The 21,648-nt window shown below is 33.5% G+C and overlaps 1 long non-coding RNA gene across 1 annotated transcript in view; it reads left to right on the top strand.

Moving 5' to 3' along the window:
- Window positions 1-7,283: 7,283 nt before the first annotated feature.
- Window positions 7,284-21,648, top strand: part of LOC311436323 — a 29,758-nt gene continuing 15,393 nt past the window's right edge. The window contains exon 1 of the long non-coding RNA XR_014692759.1: window positions 7,284-7,469. This is a non-coding gene — a long non-coding RNA (uncharacterized lncRNA). The remainder of the gene's footprint in view (window positions 7,470-21,648) is intronic.

Genomic DNA, 21,648 nt, shown 5'->3' with positions numbered 1-21,648 from the left:
TGGAGAAAAGCCTGTTCCATTGCTTGACCACAGTCTCCATGAAGGAATCCAATCTGAAAGTACCCTGATGTAACATTAGACTGTTTCCTCACATCCTATCACTTGGCACTTGACTCTCCCTCTTTGATAGAACCCCCTTTTAGATACTCATAGAGATGAGGTCTCGCCTTGGCCTCCTCTTCTGCAGACCAAACAATACCAATTCCCTCAGTTGCTCCTGGTAAGTCTTGGTTTTCAGTCCCTTTGTCAGCTTCATTGCTCTTCTCTGCACAAGCTTGAGCAACTCAATATCCTTCTTATAGCAAGGGACCCAAAACTGAACACAGTATTCAAGGCACGGTCTCACCAGTGCTGCATACAAGGGAACAAGTACTTCCTTACTTCTGCTGTCCACATGATGTAGGTCAGGATGCCATTGGCCTTCTTTGCCACCTGGGCACATTGCTGTCTCATGTTCAGTTTGCTATAGGCCAGCATCCCTGGGTCCTTTTCTGATGGGCCATTCTTCCAGCCATTCTTCCCTGAGCCTACACTGCCATGTGGGCTCACTGTCTCTCATGCTCTTGCCACACATCATTATGATGAATCTGACTGCATGTTCTTTTCAATGAGGTTGCTGTTAGCCTCCCTCAAAGCCGTGTCTTCTCCAGGATGAACAAACAGAAGTGCTGCCAGCTTGCGGGCACCTCCATATCTTGTTCTAGTTAATCAATATCTTTCCTATATTGAGGGTCCCCAAAACAACAGCCTAACAAGCTGAGGAGAGTGGGGATAATCACTCCCAAGAACCTCCTGTTAGTGCAGCCCTGGTTACAGCTGGCCTTTGCTGGCAGGGCATACTGCTGGCTCATGCCCAGCTACAAGCATTCCCCAGTCCTTAACAACAAAGCTGTTCCACAGCCAGTCGGGCCCCAGCCTTTATCAATGCAGGGGAGGTCTTCCTTCCCAGAAGCAGGACTTGGCATTTGTCCTTACTGAACTTTATGAGGTTCCTGGTGGCACATTCTTCCATCTTGTCCAACTCCCTCTGTACGGCATCCCTGCCACGGAGAGTCAACTCTTCTCCCTAATTCAGTGTCATTTGCAAATTTGATGAAAATAGATGTTGCAACCTTTTCAATTCATGCAATATATTTAATAGATATTCATCTGATCATTGTCCTTGCATGAATGTACGTATATGAGTGTGTATGGGGAATGTATATTTTTGATTGGCTTTGGGACAATTCTTCTGATTACTTGTTTGGAAAATGGTGCAGCAAAGCTGGCTGCCTAATAAGGCTGAGATTGACAAGCTTTATTTAGATATAAAATTTATGACATATTTCTATATTTGCCAAGAGTCATAAACCTTTATCAGAAAACTATGTAGCAATAATATAACTTTAAAGGAAAAACATTGTCCTTTAAACTTGATGGTTCAATATTTAGATATGTGGATGAATTTTTTGATGGTCTATTTCAGCAGCTTGAGGGTCACAAGTAAACCTGTTGCAACAAAATTTATGCCTATATCTATATCCATATCAGGGAATTAGAGATCACTGTGATGGCTGTGGTTAGAATACTGATAGGACAGAAGAACTTTAGAATAAAACTTTAATAATTTATTTCGTTCAACACAGGTCAGAATAATGTTTAATTCTCAGACATTAATTATCACTATGACTATATACTCAATACAAATAAAAAGGTGCCAGGCTTTAATAATTATATTCTAAACTAGCTCTGAGTATATAACACCATGACATCATTATTTGGTTTCAATGTATAATCCACAGTGTATAAAAGAGAAGAAGCATAGAAAAGGGGAGAAATATATTCAACATTGTTGTATGTATCACTGTGCTTATTCATGCCATGACACAGAACCAGTTTTTTCTTGTCACTTTTGTGGTTCTAAATTAAAAAAAAAATAAAAATAAAAAAAAATTGACACTGACATATTACTCTAGAGATACTGATGAATACAAATCTCGAGTGGTATTTTTCATAGTACTACAAAAATTAAAATACTCTTATACTACTGAATCGAGATGTGATATGATGTCATTGGTTTAAGTTATAAAATGAAGACAAGAGTTTTAATAATCTGATTTCTGTTATTTTTTTGCTTACACACTGCTTTAATAATTCTTGAATCAAAGTAAGTTTAGATTGAATAACTCAAAAATTTTTGAGGTAGCCATATACACATATTTCTGCACTATACAGAATAATTCATAAAAGTTTTAGTAGGCTTTCTGCAGTTGCTTTCCTGAAACAAATTTAAAGATGAGTAGCATTTTTTCCTCTATTTATTTATTTATTTATTTATTTATTCATGCTTAAGGCTATTTCCTATGCCTCAAACTTGCCTGAAAGTCAACTGTTCTCTTCTTTTGTATTACTTCCAAATAGGTACATCAAGAAAACAGGAAATTAAACATTTAACCTCTTGTCTTTATTACCTTAAAGTCTATTCCATCCCTGCTCCTTACATGTAAGTAACTTTTATTTCTTCTCAACAAAAAATTCTGGTCAGTCATATAACCTTCAATTTTAGGCTGAAGTTACATAGAAAAGGAACTTGTTCTCAGGCTAATTATTGGTTACCTTATTGTAAGATTAAAAATTATATTTCTGTTGATGTATGTTATGTTCCACCATTTTATTAATCATCCTATAATTGATACAAGCTAACTGTAGAAAACTTTATGAAATGTATATAAAGAAAATAGAGAGATTATAATTAAAAGTACATAGGCATTTCTTAGTTATTCTGTAGTCCCAGTAGAGATCCCACCAATTACAGCATTTGACTATAATGTATATACTACCAACATTTTTTCTTGCCTGGATTGAAGGGCTAATATACAGTAATAGCCCCATATTTCTATTTCACTTCATAAATATACATTATATACATATATGTATATGCATATAATGTCACACATATATGCATGTATAATGCCATGAAGTTGTATCAGGGGAGGTTCAGGCTGGATATTATAAAATAGGTTCTTCACTGAGAAGATGGTCAGGCACTGGAACAGGTTCTCTAGAGAAGCAATCATGGGAACAAGTCTAACAATGCTCTCAGACAAATGGTTTGATCTTTGTGTGGTCCTGTGCAGAGCCAAGAGTTGAACTTGATCCTTGTGAGTCCCATCGAACTCAGGATATTCCATGATTCTGTGACTCGATGTATTTAATGCAGATATATGTATTTATGTGGCACATGTCCTTAAAACAAGCTTTAAGATAATGAGGAGAGGTGTAAGGTTTCATATTCTGCTTCTTCGAGACTGTACATAGGGATACAAGTATCTTAAGGTATCTATTCTTCCTAATTAGATTGGTCAAAAAAGTTATGAATGGGAGCATAGTAGGCTTCTAAGCATATACTTAAGTACCTAAGTAAATTAAGTAAATGCCCTAATTTTCAGATATTCTGACTGTCTGTAAGTCCCACTGAAATCAATAGGAGCTGAAGATATGTTGGAGAACAAGGAGAGTTTAATATTGGATTTTAAAACTTTTACTTCCTTTCCACTAATAATTCATCTAATACTGGACTGCATAGCCCATCTGAGATAGTTAAAGAGGGGATATAATATTAAAAATATTGAGGGAAAACTGTATTGGATCTTTTCAAGGATGAATTGGTATCACTTTTTCTACATTTACAGAATCACAGAATTTCTAGGTTGGAAGAGACCTCAAGATCATCGAGTCCAACCTCTGACCTAACGCTAACAGTCCCCACTAAACCATATCCCTAAGCTCTACATCTAAACGTCTTTTAAAGACTTCCAGGGATAGTGACTCCACCACTTCCCTGGGCAGCCCGTTCCAATAAGATTTATGTCGAGTTCATAAAATTAGTACTACATAGACTTCCCATATTACATTACCTATAGTGAAAGAGGTCTTCTTGTTGTTGTTGTTGTTGTTTTAATCCCATTGCTGGTTTAATACATGCCTTCAGTGCACGTCTTTTCTTGTGCAATTAATTAGATGAAACCAGAAGTCTCTAAGCAATGAAAGTTCAGTCACTCATAACTCTTTTCGTTAGAGGATGTAAGGTATTCCCTAAGTCAGCCCATGAGGCCTTATCAGTGTTAATCTACTATTCCTTCTTTTAAACTTACAGTATACTGAGAAATTCTAATGTGTGTTAATTAATCTCTTGAGTAAGGCAATTTCCAGGTAACCAGAAGAGCCAGATTCTTTCACTTAATGCATCTATCATAAGTGTATTCCTTGGTATACCTTTTTATTTTTAATGATATTTGGGATCACGGAAACATTAAAACATTCATGATGTTGAGATATCCAGTAAAAATCAGCTTTCTGGAATTATCTCAAGTATTACTATTCACTCCAAATAAGTCCAGGACTAACAGAAAAAAATAAAGAAAAAAAAAATAAAGAAAGAAGAAGAAGAAGAAAAAGATTTAGCTTTATTTACTACTTTTTAATTAACTAAGAATGTGTTGTAAAAAAAGAAACAAAACAAAACAAAGAAAAACACAATACTTTTCTACACTTTATTTTCATAAGTGTGGAAAATTTTATTTTAAAAAAGAAAATAACATCAGGATCAGAAAAGATTATAATTATTATTTTTTAGGTGATGCTTATTTTATAGGATCCAAAAGTTTAGTGATAAAAGTTGATTCACATGGAGGCAACAGGCCTAAGTATCTGTATTTTGTGCAAGTCTTTGTACAGGTAGTGTCCCCTGCACACAAGGTATGCTGTAAGGAGTGAAATCACAACTCCATTCATCATCATGTGACCAAAGGAACACAAAGATCAGAATAAAAGTAAGGTGCTTGAAATATAATTAAGACATATATATAGAACACTTCAGTATGTAGAGAAAAATGCACTTATAAACAGCAAAACTAAAACTGAAGTAATGCATAAAAATTGGAAAGACCATTAACAAAATACAACAGTAATTACTGTAAAAAAAAAAAAAAGAAAAAAAGATACAGCAACTTGTAACATCTTGTTCATTGTATTTGTTAATCTATATATTGCTTTCATAAAAAATGGAGAGCAAATTGATTAGAAACATGAACCCTTGAATACAGAGCCCCAGGGTAAGAAACAGTTAGAAATACTGAACTACTTGGGATATTGTGTTATCCAACTTAATTACAATGATATTGTTCTTAGTAGTAATAATGAAAATGAATTCTTCTATACCAGTTCTTTGGAGAAAATGCTAGCCATATTTCAATTTTAATTAAAAAACATTTCTTAAAATTGTATGTAGATTTCAATCATTAATTTATCTTACCGTACTGTACAAATACTGTACCAAAGAATAGCTAAATTGACTTGTGCTAATAAAATGTTACATTACCTTACCAGGTTTAGAAAATACCACCAAAGAGATATTCTTGTTCTACAAACTAGTACAAATGCTACAGTAATAATAGCTGACAAACCATTTGTCATTTTCAGAATATTTTATACTATTTGGAGACCTTTGCAATTTTTCAAATTGATTAAAAGCTGTCATTTCCAACACTGATAAGTTCTTAAGCACCAAAATCATTCCTATTCATGTCATTCACTCTTTGCCTCCTGGGATATATTTTCCTAAAGGCAACAGTGAAACAACCTGTATTTTCCTAGACTACCCATATAATTCTCTGGATAAATCTCATGATATATTATTTTACTAGATTTTGTAGCTTCAGATCGCAGTCATTTTAATTTCACTTTTTATTACTACTTCCTTACATAATTTTGAAAATAAGCTGCTGAGCACATATAAGCACAGATCTCAGTAATAAAACATTATAAATGAGAATGCTAAAATATTTTGACTTTTTTTCAAATGAAGAGAATATGGAAGTATCTTTCATCTACAGGGAAATGCTACATAAACAAACAAGCAAAAAAACCCAAAACTAATCAACCAACCAAATACACTTCTGTACAGAGATAGTCAAGAACTGATTACAACTTTCATATTATTTCTTTACATTACTTAATGTAAGTAATACTTACTTACAGATTTATATCTGTGGTTGGGTTCAAATCATGTATTTCTACTAGTGATATAATTTTATTATGAGGTATAAGTTAGATAAACAACTTTCTGTGAAGGTGGTATCTTTGCTATTTATAGGTTTGCCTGCTGGTAACATGCTACTGTCATATCTGTTATTTTGGGGGGGTAATTAGAAGATTTTTTCTTTTTTCTTTCTAGCCAGATATCTGTATAACCAATTATTTCTCTAGGGATTTTGGCATTTGGTCAGATGTCTCAAGAACACATTTAATTCTTGCCTAAGAAAAGGATGAAATGTCTTCAAATTCCATGAAAATTTTCACATTGGTTCCCTTGGATACAGGACTTTGCTATAAGACAATTTGTACTAAAAGTGTTCTTTGTTTGCAGTATGTGTGTGTGTGTGCGCGTGTGTGCATTTTCCCTTTTGCCCAGTGGCAAACTAATTACCTAGCAACCAGATTATTTCTTTTTCAGTGCTTTATTGTCATGCAAGGCATTCATGGTGCTAGGGGCTTAATTTATATATAATCACCATTGTACCAATTTCTACCCAGCACTATTAGTGTTTCCATTTTCCTTATTTTCTTCATTTAATTACAAATAAATGGAGTTAGTTTACAAGAAACAGAAGAAAACCAAACCAAACCAAACAACAACAACAAAAACAACCAACCAATAAACAAACAAACCAATGACATCCATAGCGATTTTTATGACATAACACAAAATAAAGTTTTAAAGCGGAAAAAATGTGAATGGATGTCCTGATAAATTTGTGAAAGGATTGTGATAGTAAGCAGATCCTTGTTACAGTATGTGCACTTTCACAGAATCATAAAATCATAAAATATCACAAGTTGGAATGGACCCATAAGTATCTTGAAGTCCAACTCCTGGCACCTCCAGGTAGACTCCAGGTCTACCCAAAAGTTTAGACTAACTGCACAGTCCAATCACTTTTTAAATTCAGACAGGCTTGGTGCAGTGACTACTTCACTGGGGAGCCTGTGTGCAACCACCCTCTTGGTGAAGAACCTCTTCCCAATGTCAAGACTAAACTTCCCCTGCCTCAGCTTAACAGCATTCCTGCGGGTCCTATTGCTGGTATTTACAGAGAATAGGTCACCTGCCTCTCCCCTCCCCCTTGCGAGGAAGTTGTAGACTGAGATGAGGTCCCCCCTCAGCCTCCTCTTCTCCAGGCTGAACAGGCCCAGTGACCTCAGCTGTTCCTCATATGTCTTCCCCTCTAGGCCCTTCACCATCTTCGTCGCCCTCCTCTGGACACACTCTCCAACAGTTTAATGTCCTTTTTGTACTGTGGTGCCCAGAACTGCACACAGAACTGCGAGGTGAGGCCTCACTAGCGCAGAGTAGAGCGGGAATTTATCTTCAGATCTCTAACTGTGTAACTATTTCCTGTGTCAAAATTTGTTCAGAAGTTCTGTTAAAGGTAATGCAGTCTGTCTGGTCTTCTTCAAATGATGTGTTTTGTTGTTGTTCTGTTTGGTTTGGTTTCCTTTACATGTAATATAGGCACCTTGTGGAATTATCCTTAGTTATGCAGAATCATATATATTTATATTTTTATATATATATCCTCTTAGATTTTTCTACATGTTAAAGTAGAATTAAGGTTGTTGTTGCTGAAAAGGTTCAACTCTGAGATCTGCTTCCTTACATATTATATGGTAGCATTTCTGCACCTTCATTCTACTCAGCAACACTCTTTTTACTGAGAACTGAGACAATACATTTGCTTATTTTAGGAATTGCATCTAGATTATGTTCAATTTATACCCTATAATTTTTTCCTTACATTCCTTCTTTTTTCTTCTTTTCCCCTATCTTCAGACCTAAATTGCATGTGTAGGTTTTGTTGCTGATTAGTTTATCTCTCCTGTCTTTTTTGGTTCTCTTCTGAGTCTCAATATCTTTCCAATTTGTGACCATTTCACTGTTTAAGTCTTGATTTTTTATCCTAGTGTCATTCCTCCTTATTTCCCAATTTAACTTGTAAATTTCAGGTTGTCTTTGGGCTTTTGTGTTTAAGAAAAGCCTAGGTTTCTGCAGATATAACCTTATTTAATTGCCTAACTACTTGTTTCAATGTTACATGTTTCCATTTGGAAATTAAGGCCCTATTTGCAGCAGTAGAGTAACAGTATTGGTTATAGACATCAATTTTCTGCACCACTTGTCTTGCATTTAGTTTATACATTATCGTCATAGAGGACTGTCTTTTCTTAGCCAAATTCCATTTAAAATTTCACAATAATATCTTTCTCATGTCTTTTTGACTGTATTTAAGTGAACCTGTACTTAAAATTAATCATGAATTTCATTGTTTGACCCTGGAGAAGAGTCATGAACAGTCATGGGTGACTTGTGGGCACAGAAGGAGCTAAAAAGCTGTATCACAGTGTACAGAGATACACACTGCCAGGGCAAAACATGCAAGACATGGTAAGAATAAGAAGCATGTATGCTTACAGTAGAGCAAAATTTTCATATTTCTCAGCAGGAGCGATTCACATATTCTTAGAATAGTAGGAACTTGGAAAACAAGTATATTGTTGCTTGGTCCTAAATGTCCTGGCACCATAGACCAGTTTTAGAGGTCTCAGATCTGCACAGAAGACCGTGCCCATTATTATATTATTATTTTCTTGTGGTTATGTTTCTGTTTTTATATTCATTAGTTATGTAATACAAAATCAGTCTGAAAGCGTGTGACTAAGAACACAGTGAGACACATCAATGTACAGACTTCAGCTCCCTTTTGTTTTCCTTCAGGTCCCATTATTCTTGATAAACATACAGTAAAATACGCACACATACCAAGGGATGAAGATGATGTACATCCTGCCCAATCAGTAACCTGAAGAATTTAAATATTTTCAGAGGAGACAGTAAATCTGAATTCTCCTAGGCAGAAAATCTCTGTATCTCAAATGTCCCACCCGCTTTCATAAATGAAAAATGAATGCTGTGTAAAACAATAAAATCTACAAATCTAGGCACTTTCTCTCCTAGTAGATAATCCTTTTGGGAAACAAGTGCCTTAATCCCAAGCTGATGCAAGGCTGATGATGTTATGGACAGTCGTCAAGCTAAACTGCTTAAACATCCAGTGTTTACATTTACCTTTGATATATATATGTGCATGGGTCTAAAGCATGACTAATTTAACTTTTCAAAAACAAAAAGAGATAGTTAATTTGCTATTTTTTTGTGTGTTTGTATTTCATTATAGATTGTGAGTATGGCATATCTTTCAAGCTCCTTATTTTTTTCCCTGCAGCCTAGCTGCAGGGAAATCAAGACACATAGCATTATGGTAGTAATTTTTACTTCTAGGTATTTGAAGCAGCTCATCTGTTTCTGCTTAAAATTTATGATTCTCTCTCTAGTTTATTCATTTTGTTCAGACAATATTTTCTTGTCTTCACAAAGTCTAAAATCTAAATCTTAAACTGTCTTCAAGGATTTGATGATCTGGTTCTAAAAGCTCCAGCTATTGGGTTAATAAAGTCAAGAAGGCAGACATCAGCTCTGACAATTTGTCTTAAATTGTCTTCTCAGGTCTACTCATAAAATATATTTGACAAAGTAAAAAGACATGTCTAAGGAGAAAAAAAATGTTGAATGAACTGTTAACTTTCATTGTGCTTTCCATATGCTTAAGTCAGGGGTAATTGCTTGTAGCTTTCTGGGGTACTGTAATGTTCCAAGATGCAGAATAATCCTTTTGACAGATGCTATCAAGTGCCTATTTAAAATCAATAAAAACATGTAGCTCCTTGTCTTTATGCTCAAGGAATTTCTCAGTTGTCATAGAATAAACATCTGCTTGATTTTTGTTCCTTGGCACGAAACCTCGCTTGTCATTCTGCCAGTTGACTTGTGGTGTGTGGTTTGAGTCCACATCATATCACTCTTAGGAATCATCTTGCTGGCATAGTTCAAAAGATTCAGATTTTTATTAATAGATATTTCACAAAGGAAGACGCTAATAGAGTTCTTATAGTTTCAGCAGCTGTGTCACAAATTACTTACTGTTGGTGTTTTTTATTCCTACAGAGCACTGTCTTCTGAGATCCTTGTATTATTAGATTATCATTTTTAAGAGGAATTGCATTGTATCTCGTGTTGTAAAAATATAATTGTAGCCACCCTCAGGGATTTACGCTATTGGAGTTCAAGAAAAATTTGTATTTCATTCCAAAATATTTCTCACCATGTAATCTGCTCTTCAAATTTACTAATCTTCCTTTATTACAACAGTTTCTACACCAGCAATTCATAATGCTAAAACTGTCATGTTTAAAAATTATTAAATTGAAGAATTGTGTGCAAGTAAAAGCATTAAAGACAATGCAAAGCCAATTTCTTTAATGTGATTTATCTAAGACATGAGAAAGTGTTAGCTTAGTTACAAGGAAACAACATTATTGTGCAAAATATGTTTTTTAAATAGGAGAAAAAATATTAATTATATTTCAGTTCACTATGCAATCAATATATGTGTAGATCTCAGTGTACTGAAAATAATAGGCATGTGGAGAACATTAATGTGCACCTAGAAATGTGCACCAAATGTACAAAATCTTGTTTTCCTTCATTAAGATGTTTTAGAAATCTCATGATGAGCCTCACAGTGATGTTAAAGAAATAATGAAAACTACCCTTTGTCCCTTTTCATCCAAGGATGACTCATCAGATTCATGGAACCTCATGGAAAGATTCAAAAAGATTTTGAAAGAGCGATGCATTAACACTCTGTCCTGGTTTTGGCTAGGACAGAGTTGATTTTCCTTCTAGTAGCTGGTATTTAGGATGAGAATAATATTGATAACACACTGATGTTTTAATTGTTGCAGAACAGTGCTTACACTAAGCCAAGGACTTTTCAGTTTCTCACACTATCCTGCCAGTGAGGAGACTGGGGATGCACAAGGAGTTGGGAGGGGACAGACACAGGACAGCTGGCCCAAACTGGCCAAAGGGGTATTCCATACCATCTGATGTCATGCTGAACAATTAATATGGGGAGGCTGGCTGGGGTGGAGGATCAGCTGCTTGGAGTTAAGCTGGCCATTGGTCAGTGGGTGGTGAGCAATTGCATTGTGCATCACCTGTTTGTACACATTATTGTTAGTAGTATATTATCATTAGTATTATTATTTTCCTTTATTTTCTATCCAAATAAACTGTCTTTATCTCAACCCACAGGCTTTCCTTTTTCTCCAGTTCTCTTCCCCATCCCACTGAGGTGAGGAGGAGGGTGAGCAAATGGGTATATGGTGTTTAGTTGCCAGCTGGATTAAACCACAACATATTCCATTATCAAACTGTTTTAATGTTAGAGAATCAGAATTTTCAATATCAATATGCTGGCTGTGGTGATTCTCAGAACTGTGAAATTTGCATTTAATGAGAAAAATCAGTTTCAAAATCTCTACAATAATTATTTTTATTATTTTTATTAGTAGTTTACCAAAGCCGATCTTTTTCACTTCAACTATGTTTCAAGATATCTACCTTCCTCATCACAATTATTAGGCAATTTCTATGCTCTTAAGAGGCAATATATGTCACTGCATATTGTAGACTGAATTTACCTGACTGAAGTGCTATAAATTACTGAAGTATTAATATATATTTATTTTCTTATGCAACTTGTCTTACTCAGATAAAAATCTTAGAATATTACTTCAGACTGCTAAATGTCCCCTTCTCAGATAGGAAAGATGGTTTGCACTAATAACACAGACATAACAGAAATAAACTTGAGATCACATTCTTATGGTAGTCATTCCTCTGTCAGGTATCCCAGTTGTAAAAACGTGCATTTTCTTCAGTAACTGAAGTATATTTTTATTACTTAATTAACAACAACAACAACAACAACAGCTACAGTTTTAGAATTCTGGGCATTATGATATAGATATCCTGGGCTTGGATTATATTATCTATTTGAACTCAAGTGTATTTGAAAAAATTTACATGTGTAATGCTCTATCATGGACTAAGTCAAGCACATAACAGCCTTGAATCATTACAGCTGACATAAAGGAAACTAATAGTTGCATAGCTGAAAAATGTACACAGATGTAATTATAAATGGGAAGATGAGACCAAGGGGCAGAGGTCCCCCCCATCATTACTAATGATCACTTCTTACAGAAAGGAACTTTTCATATGTGTATTTGCTCTTAGAATTCATTTTATACTGTTACCATTGTAAAACATAGTGTAGGCGGACAGCTGTAAGCATGGACTTTTTAGCTGATGCATTGAACTTATTGTGCAGGTTAATGAATGTCTCCTGATTTTGTCCAGCTATTTGATTTCTCATTATGTGAGAAAAGGAAGAAAAGTACCTGCAATAATTGTACAGAGTATATCACTTACCTTGTTGGCCTGAAAAATCCTAAGGGAGGCTACATTTTAGAACACCACATTTGTCTGATGTCTGATTCAGAATCACTCACCCCAAAGGCAGTCTGAAAATAACTGTGTATTTTGTGAATACTGTTGTTTTTCATATCAGAATGAAAGTGATCCTATGAAAAGGACTATGTGCAGGAAACTGCACATGGGATGCATGCACATACATTTTAACATCTAAGAATATAATAATAAAGAACTAATAGAAAACATGCCTTATAAGAAATTTGTATATTGAGTTTGCTTCTGGGAGAAATGCTGAAATTTTGTAGGCCACTCTAAATACTAATCCTTTCTCTTGTAGTGAGAACAATACTTCTCAAAAAAAGAAGAAAAAAAAAAAAAGAGCAATGGGTTGTTAAAGAATCATACAGACTAGCTTATTTTTTCATTTTGCTTTTATGATAATCAGGTTTTGTAGTTTAGGGATTTGTTCTAAAATCCCTGAAATGTAGTCTGATGATTTCAGCTGCATCACTTACACAGTAATTCATGTTAGCTAGTTTTAAATAGTACGCCGAAATGCCAAAGGCACTCACTTAACTGAAAGTTAATATTTTTATTCTGTTTCCCTTTTATGTTATTGATTTATTTTTTAGTATTTTTCTAATGGTGGAAACTATTGAAAAAGTACAATTGGGTTAAAAGAGTTTTTTTTTTTTTTTTTTTTTTTTTAATAGTTTCCCCGAATAAGGTTTTTCTTTATAGTACTAATCTTGTATTATGTTTTGTCAGTTTGCAGTTTTCTTTTATCTCCAATGGTAATTGGAGATATGTTAACCAATGGTAACCATACTAATTTATTATACTATGCAAACACTGTGAAATAATGTGTATGGCTATGTTTCATTTGGTTTTTCAAATCCAAAAGTGATCTCAAAGTCTAGCAATGTTTTTAGGAAACAGGAAGGAAGTTTGCTAGTTTTTCACGTCATGTAATACGGAATTCATTCTAATGTTGAAATTTCAAACAAGGTTTATGCTTAGCTGCATCATTTAATTGAATGGTAAATGAAATAAATTATTTGTAAATTATAGTTATTAAGCTAAATTATTCATTACCAATCAACCAGAAACTCAAGTTAAATTTTCACTTTTTTTTTTTTTTTTTGCTTGTGAATTTGTTAGGCTAGTGACATGTACACTGTGTGTTCTTTTTCTATAAACTATATTTATAATGCTTTTATGTTCTTGTTACTCTTTTGCTTTTGTGTTCTTGTTACTCTTTTAATCAAAAACATTGAAGTTATTCTATGAAAAAGACTAATTATTTGTGTCAAAAGGAAAATAAAATATTTAGGACAGGAAACAATTCTGACTAGCAGAACTTATTAAAGCAATGTTTTTCATATACAGAATTCTGATGAGATAACACGCATAGTTTTCAGATTTAATGCTTATTGAATGATTCAAATATATTCACAATGTCAGACTATTTAAGTGTACACAGTTTGAGTCTGATATTATGGGAAACTATATGAATCACATATTTAAAAACTGTTTTTGAGATGTTCTGTAACCTGCAACTAACCTAAACCAGTAGAAATTTACTGACATCTTGGATAATAATCTAAAATGATGTGTTTATTGGATAATAGGTAAATTTTTGTAAAAAAATAGGTAAATAGGTAAATTGAGGTAAAGCTAAGTTTTCTGCAAGTAGAAAATATTTTTTTATTTATGTAGGAATAATAATATTTAGGACCTTTCACTGTTTTCTTTTTTTAAAATTATTATTAATTATTATTATTATTTTTTCCTTTCTTTGAAATGCAAATAATTTCAGTCTGCATTATATATTAATAAATAAATAAATAAATAAAAAGATTATGTTCTATTCTTAAGACTTGGGCGATATAAACTGAGCACGTCTTGTAAGTGTCATATTATTGTTTTCATTTTAACAGCACCAAGAATATACATGCAAATATTTCACCAAGAATATACATGCAAATATTTTCAAATAGAATAATGTGTCTACTTGCTTAGAAGAAATTATATACATTTTTTATTGAGCCATTAAAAAAAAAAAAGTGAGTCAATTATAAAGGTGGAGAAAATAACTGCTTTCAAGGACATTATTTGGAGAACAAGTAGAAAATAAATAAACGTATAAACTGAAGTGACTTGCCTGCATATGCTATGACTATTCACTACACTGGTAGGTTTTTATTATTAATGTGTTACCATAAAACTAGCAATTATTCATAAAAAAACTGTTTTCAGATCATGAAACATTTGTTGATTTCAGCTTTGTCCTTAGGCCGCTTAATGTTAAACAGAACATGTTTAACATGTTAAAACAAATTTGCTGACAGCTTTCTTTATTAATTTAGGTCTAAAAGGCTTAGTTGATCTATATGAAAAAGAAGGTTTTCCTTTGGTCACTGTCTTATGACCTTTCATGATCTTTTAACACTTGTTCAGACTCTTGGTTTGCTGCAACAGGAATATTACAGCTATATTACAGATTTTTTTTGGCTATACTGGTGCCTCTTCATGGTATAGACAACAAAAATACATAACCCCCTGAAAAAGAACTTTCTTTTTGCATTTGCATTTGTTAAATAAGTGCACCTTTTAAGCAGCTAGGTAATGAACACATAATAACTCCAGATTAAATGAAGCTGTCACAAAACACCTGTAATATTGTATAATGAGGTCATACAAACATAAAAAGCTTTCTGAATAGCATATAATTGTACTGAATATAAAGAATAAACTCCACAGTTATTCATGTGATAGAACCCGAATCCTTGGGATTCGGGTCAAGGAGGGACAAAGTCTGGATCATTAAGCAAGTGACATAAAAATAAGTTCTCTTTTTAGTTTATCTGTGAAAAAATAAAAACAAAAATAAAAAACAACAACAACAACAAAGTAAAGCATATGTGTTGCAGTTTGTCATAAGAAAATTGCAAGATTGAAAGTGAAACTGCAAGAGTTGAAAGTGCCCAGAAATTAAAACCTTGTTTTTTCAAAGACTGCTCAACAACTGTTCTATCTGTTCATATGTGGCTACATTTTCAAGGTTTTTCCTGAAGACTAGGGATTGAAAGCAGACAAATATTAGAAATAAAAGCTTCAACATTTCTCTGAATTTCACTTCAATAAACCTATTTCCACATTTTTTTTCCTTTGGTTTATTGTTTATGGAAATTACATTCTTTAAAGAAATTTACTATTACAGAGCAAAGCTACTACTACAGATACAAGAAGTGAATAACAAAACTTAGGTATTGATGCATTCTGTAGTAAGTTATAGAATCTCTCTGGTTTGAAAATCCTAACAGAATAAACTGTGGTAGAACATTTTTGCAATATATGTATGTTTTAGGTTTCTGCTTCTTCATAAACTGTAGTGAAGATATCCTGCATCAGGATCTGATCTATTGCTCATGAGAAAGGTGGTGCTAAAAAAATTCTGTGTGCCTATGTCACACATATTATTTAAAACCATATTAGAAATCTAATTCAATGTTTTGGAGAGGACTTAAGTGATAGACAGTTCTCATAATTCTACTGATGAGGGGAATTTAACCTGGTGGTAAAAATATTACACAAGAAACCAGAAGTAGTTTTATCATCAGCAAAAAGATATATGTGAGTGTATTATTTATTTATTTATTTATTATGATACTGAGGACTGTGTAATTAAATCACTGGAAAGACCTGTTATATTAATCCCAAAGAAAGTTAATTTTTTTTTTAGTTAGTTAGTTTTTTTTTTTTCTTTATTGAAAAAAGCAGTTCCAAAACTCAATATTAAAAATACCAGAATAGAAACATACCCAGTTACAGTCAATTGTTGCCTGATAAGCAGTGTATTTTTAGAGTGACATCTGTTTGGAGAGATGGTCTTAAAATGGCAGAGGAGTATGGTTTTTACTCATAAAGCTAGGAACAACAATCTGGACTTGCAGCTAGTCTCAAAGCTCTGCATATGTCACTAGGAGCTGCCCCAGAGCAGTTTGGTGTATCTTAGGTGTCTGTAAATAGTAGATTGAAAGCATTCTGTGTGCCAGAGCACAAAAGTGGCAGGTTCCCAAAGGAAAGCAAGAACACTAAATGTGCAAAATACTGGGTAGAACAATAGGTTTGTTCTGTTCTTTACTCTTCTAAGCAAGTGACATTTAAGCATTGTCAGAGGTAGGATACTGGTGATATATTGTGATCAGAGGCCTAGTCCATTACTGCTGTTTTTATACAGCAGTATTTATATGACATAATTCTTATGGCATTTCCAACACAAATATTTTTTTACATTGCCAGTGCTTAAGGTTTTATTCCCACTGCAACAAACTCTGAATCCGACAGTGCAAGCCATACAAACTCAAAATCCCCTAACTTTATTATCTCATAAATCCCCAGTGATTTTGAAGAGGAGGAATAGCATGTCTACATTTGATCATATGCTATATCTTTCTCTCTTAAATTCTGTAATGCAACTCTTCACTGAAATGCTAAATTAAAATATTACAGGTGGTAAAGCTAAAATATTTTTTAAAGATAAAATACCTGGATATAAAATAGTCATTTTGTCGAAAACACATTATGGTCCAAATCCTTCTTTTCATTTTACATAATGATAATATTCTACAGACTTCAACAGAAGCAGGATCAAACCTCTCATGAGCAGTGGCATTTTGATGTATTACACCAATACATCAGCCTATGCAGCTCCTTGATGATGTATTGCACAAGTGCTTTATCAAAGTGTCACTGCTCTGATGAAGGCATAGCACCTTCTGGCAATGCACTGTAATGGAAACTGTTACATTGTAAAAGAGGTTATGCTATGTTATGTGAGGTTATGTTATGTTATGCTACACTATGCTATACTATGTTGTGCTATGCTGCACTATGTTACGTTGTATGTTGTATTGAGGAAAATATCAGAAAAAAAGAAAGACTAGGTTCCAGGAAGGAATGGCAGAGACAGATACACCGTTATCAAACCAAATTGCCACTATTTAGGCACAATTTAGTGCTATAGGACTTCTGGCACAAAAGTTACTTGAAACTTTTAGGCCAGTGATTATTCTATACCCTGATTTTTGTTTAGACAAAATAACCTAAAATGTGAAATTAATATTTTACATCAAAAAGTACTTTCTAAGTTAAAGAGCATCCTTACTTTAGACCAGGAAGGTTTAATCCCTCTTTCCAAATCACCATGTGGCAATGATTCCTGAAGAAGATTATTTAGTAAGATATCATAATTATGGAAATTCAAGACAGAAACCTGCAACTGTGTGCAGAACTGTCCCTGGAAGCTATAAAGCAGATTACACCATGTTGTGTTTAGGACACCAGTTGACTGGGAAGACAGAAAGGTGAAACTGGTTTTACAAAACAATTTGATGAAGTTCTTAACCCTCACTTCCTTTCTGAACTTATCAAATTTCCTTAGTGATATTGTATCTAAAAAAAAAAAATAAAAAAAAATCAGATTACAATCAGATCAGGTCAGCAGGAAAGATACACAAAATCATTAGGCAGTACTCTAAGTATATTTCCATTGCAACAGAGGTCCCAGATAAACATCTAAATAAACAGATAAAGTATAAAATGCATTTTTCTTTTTTTTTTCTTTTTTTATTATTATTTGAAACTAAGACTAGAATTTGAAAACTACGACTAGAAATGCCATAATTCAGAAAAGATATAGTCAAGAAAAAAGAACGTAGAAGACTATATAATATTTTGCCTCAGTTTGGATTAGATGTTTGTAAGCTCTGTTTTGAGCATCATGATATTTTTATTTTGCCTTGCCCAGAAATACCACTATCAGGTTTGAATTTGTTTAATTATTTACACATAATTAAAAAAATATATTTTTAACATAAGTTCTCTAAATCAAATAGTAACATTTATTTGTTATATGTAAATTGTAGTTTGTCTACCATTTCTGCCTTTGTGGAAGTTTGTTAAGAAGTAATGCTTTAATAATGTTTGTGTACTTTGGGCAATATCCTGCTTTGTGTATTTCAGTGGACAATGGGTTTAGCCTAATTTTTTCAGAGCTCATAAAGCTAATTCAATATGATATGAGTCAATACAAGCAGGCAACAACCATAAATGCAGGGCTGAAATACAAAAACTAAATTTGTTTTCACTACCTTGCCAGCTGGGAGATCCTTGAAGCAACAGCTGGGCAGAGGCACACAAGCAGGGAGACAGGTACTGCTAAGCTTGGCCCATGCTATAAGATCACTGACAATACCTATTTAGCAAAAGCTCACAGGTGTAGTTTACCATCAGTGTTTCTCGCTGTGCTTTTTGATCCATGTCCAGGCTGTGCGTGCCTGGACACAGGCGCAGGCAGGGACAGGGTCTATAGGCAGTGGGGCAGGCCTGCAGAAGGCTGGTCAGTGTCATCAAAGCACTAGTGAACTCAAGACCTGGTAGTTCCCAAGTGAGATTCATAAGAAGCAATGCTTTAAAAATTTGCCTGAGAATATTCATTGCAGAAATATAATAGTTAGTGCTATCATCTAGAATTTCGTTGAGAAAGTTTGACAGTAAATAAATACAAGCTTTTGGAGCTCTGATAAACCTGAATGCATTACACTATTTCTTCTGAAATAATGAAAATGCTAGTTTCTTGTTTTAGGCTTTTAGATGATTGACATTACAATTAGATTTTCAAATAAATATATAATCTCGGTTCTTGTCTGAAACTTGCATTTTAAGATTAAAGCTTTTGAAGTATATGTTAAATTGTGGTAGCTCACTTCAAAGTTTTAATTGAGTAGCTTGCATGCTTACTTCTAAAGCTGTAATCAGAAGCTTCTGTAACGAGATACAGCAGTGCCTTATTCTTTCAGGAGGGGGAAGCACAAACAAATGAGCTGCATCCTTAAGAGATTAGGGGGATGGGGGGCCATTATAGTTCTGGTATTCGCAGGAAATTCCTGGCTGTGATATAGCTCTGGGAAAAGCAAACTCATATTAGTAGCTGATATTTAGTTGTAGGGAAAGAGGTATAAGAGTGCAATTTAAGAATATCCCTTCTGTCATTTTGCATCTCTATTTTCTTTTATGACAATCTCCTGCTAATATTCAGTCATCTGCAAAGAGATTTGCATCCAAGAGTGAGAACTGATTTATACAGATGTTCTTGATAAAGAGAAAATTACTTCTTGTAAGTATTTTCTCTACAAATGTAAGCTGTAATGTATTGACAGTGATGTCCCCTTTCCCACTGTGCTGACAGGTATTTGCATGTATTCATTCACTTTTTCACTTTTCACTTTTTCACTTTTCACTTGAAAAAAAAAAAGGTTGATAGAGAAACTATTTGGGTTCTTGATGTCAAAATGTGAAATATGGTGGTTGTCTAATATCCCAGTAAAAAGAGAACAAATTGGTATTTTTGACATATTTAAACACATAATCACTTATACCAGAACTGTGTACCTAAGCAGACAGACAGCAATGGTTATAGATATAAGTGTTTGTGTGCATAGATGTGCTTTCTAATTAAGACCCTAAAAAGTTAATATCAGAGTAACAATAATTTTAAAGTTACTCTAAAATGTGTTTTTATTTATTGTAGATTCAGAGAGTATAAAACCCCTACCATTCATACTGATATTTTGAAGAATGTAGATGCAGCACTTCCCTGAATTAGTTTCTCTGTGAATTAGAACTGGATCTTCTGGAAAAGTATTTATTCTCAAAGTGTACTCTAAAAGTATTCATTCTTATTTCCCCCCCTCAAAAAACAGCTATTTGTATAGGGTAATTTTTAATTTGCTATAAGTTGCTGCAAGATAACAAAGGTAGCCATATCAAAAGACTTAATTTTAAATATTTGAAACCCTCTTTTATTTCCATTGCTTTTATATTGAGTCTAGTTCTTGTTACTTTCATGCAAAACTTCTGATACAGATTTATTAACTTTTGCACAACACTCTTCTACTTAATACAAAATTGTGCAACATTACAATTTTACAAAAGATGATGTACATATTTATCAATAAATAACTTATTCGATAGTAAAAACTGTAATTTAAATTCAGACATGGAAGACATACTAACTTCAAATTAAATTTAACAAATCAGATATTATTCAATAAAAGAAAAAGAAAGGTTAATAGACACAGCTCAACTGAACATGACATTCTTTTCTTCCCTGACTGTCTGTATTCATCTCTTATCACTGTTGAATTGGTATTGAATTGTATTTTCCAGTTACTCAGAGCCTAGTAGCAACCTAAGTGCTGAGAGAACGTTTACAATGTGATATACAATTATTCCTTTAACCTTTTGATGATCGTTTTGACCTCTGCTTTCAGACTTCTCAAGGTCAGCTGCTTGCTGTGTAATCCTTCAGAATCTGGTTGCCAGTACTCAGGATGCTAAAGGACACTGCAGGCTCAAAATCTCTGTGTTTATCCTTGTAGATTTGTACCATACTACTGTGCCATACTACTGTAGATTTGTACAAATTTGTAGATTTTACAGGATAAAATCTTGTAAAAAAAATACTGTAAAAATCCTGATGGGGGAAAAAAAAAAGATACTAATTAAAAAAACTGGTAATCATACTAAAAAATAAAATAAAAACTGGCATCATACTAATGATACCAGTGCAAACTTGGGAAGAAATTAGATGAGGAAATATTTCTTACTGCACCTCTTGTGTGAAAAGCTTTGGATCAGGACTTTGCAACTGCTTTAAAATCTTTTTTGTTTTCTTCTTCTTGTATTTTTTGCAAATAACAGTACTAAAACTTGTTAAACTGCATATACATAGGTTTGATATTTGTTTGTTTGTTTGTTTTCAATCCAAATAGTTCACACAAATAGTAGGAGTATTATTTTCTTTACTCTTGCCTGGCCAAAGTTAAAAATGAGATCCATTTTCCAGTTGTAAACTATTTATTTTTCACTGAAACTGAAGTGTTGCCCATTGATTTTTGGAGTAATATTTTCCATATTTATCTACATGTATATTTGAAGGAGAAGAGCTACCCAAAGTAAAAAGGTGCATAATTTAGCCTTTAATTTTCCAATAAAATTGATGCCAAATAATAGATAGCTTCCTGTCCAAAATCTTATATGTCATGTGCTGTCTCTGAGTTTTATGACCAAAAATAAACTTGACGAAAAGGCTACAATAATACATAGTTAAAGAAGAAATAAATAAATAAAAGGACCAAAGCAACATA

The sequence above is a fragment of the Aythya ferina genome (assembly GCF_964211825.1).
Source record: "Aythya ferina genome assembly, chromosome: 4".
In the NCBI taxonomy this organism is placed as follows: domain Eukaryota; kingdom Metazoa; phylum Chordata; class Aves; order Anseriformes; family Anatidae; genus Aythya; species Aythya ferina.
Note: the sequence above shows the minus strand (reverse complement) of the source record. Positions and strands in the feature narration are given on the sequence as shown.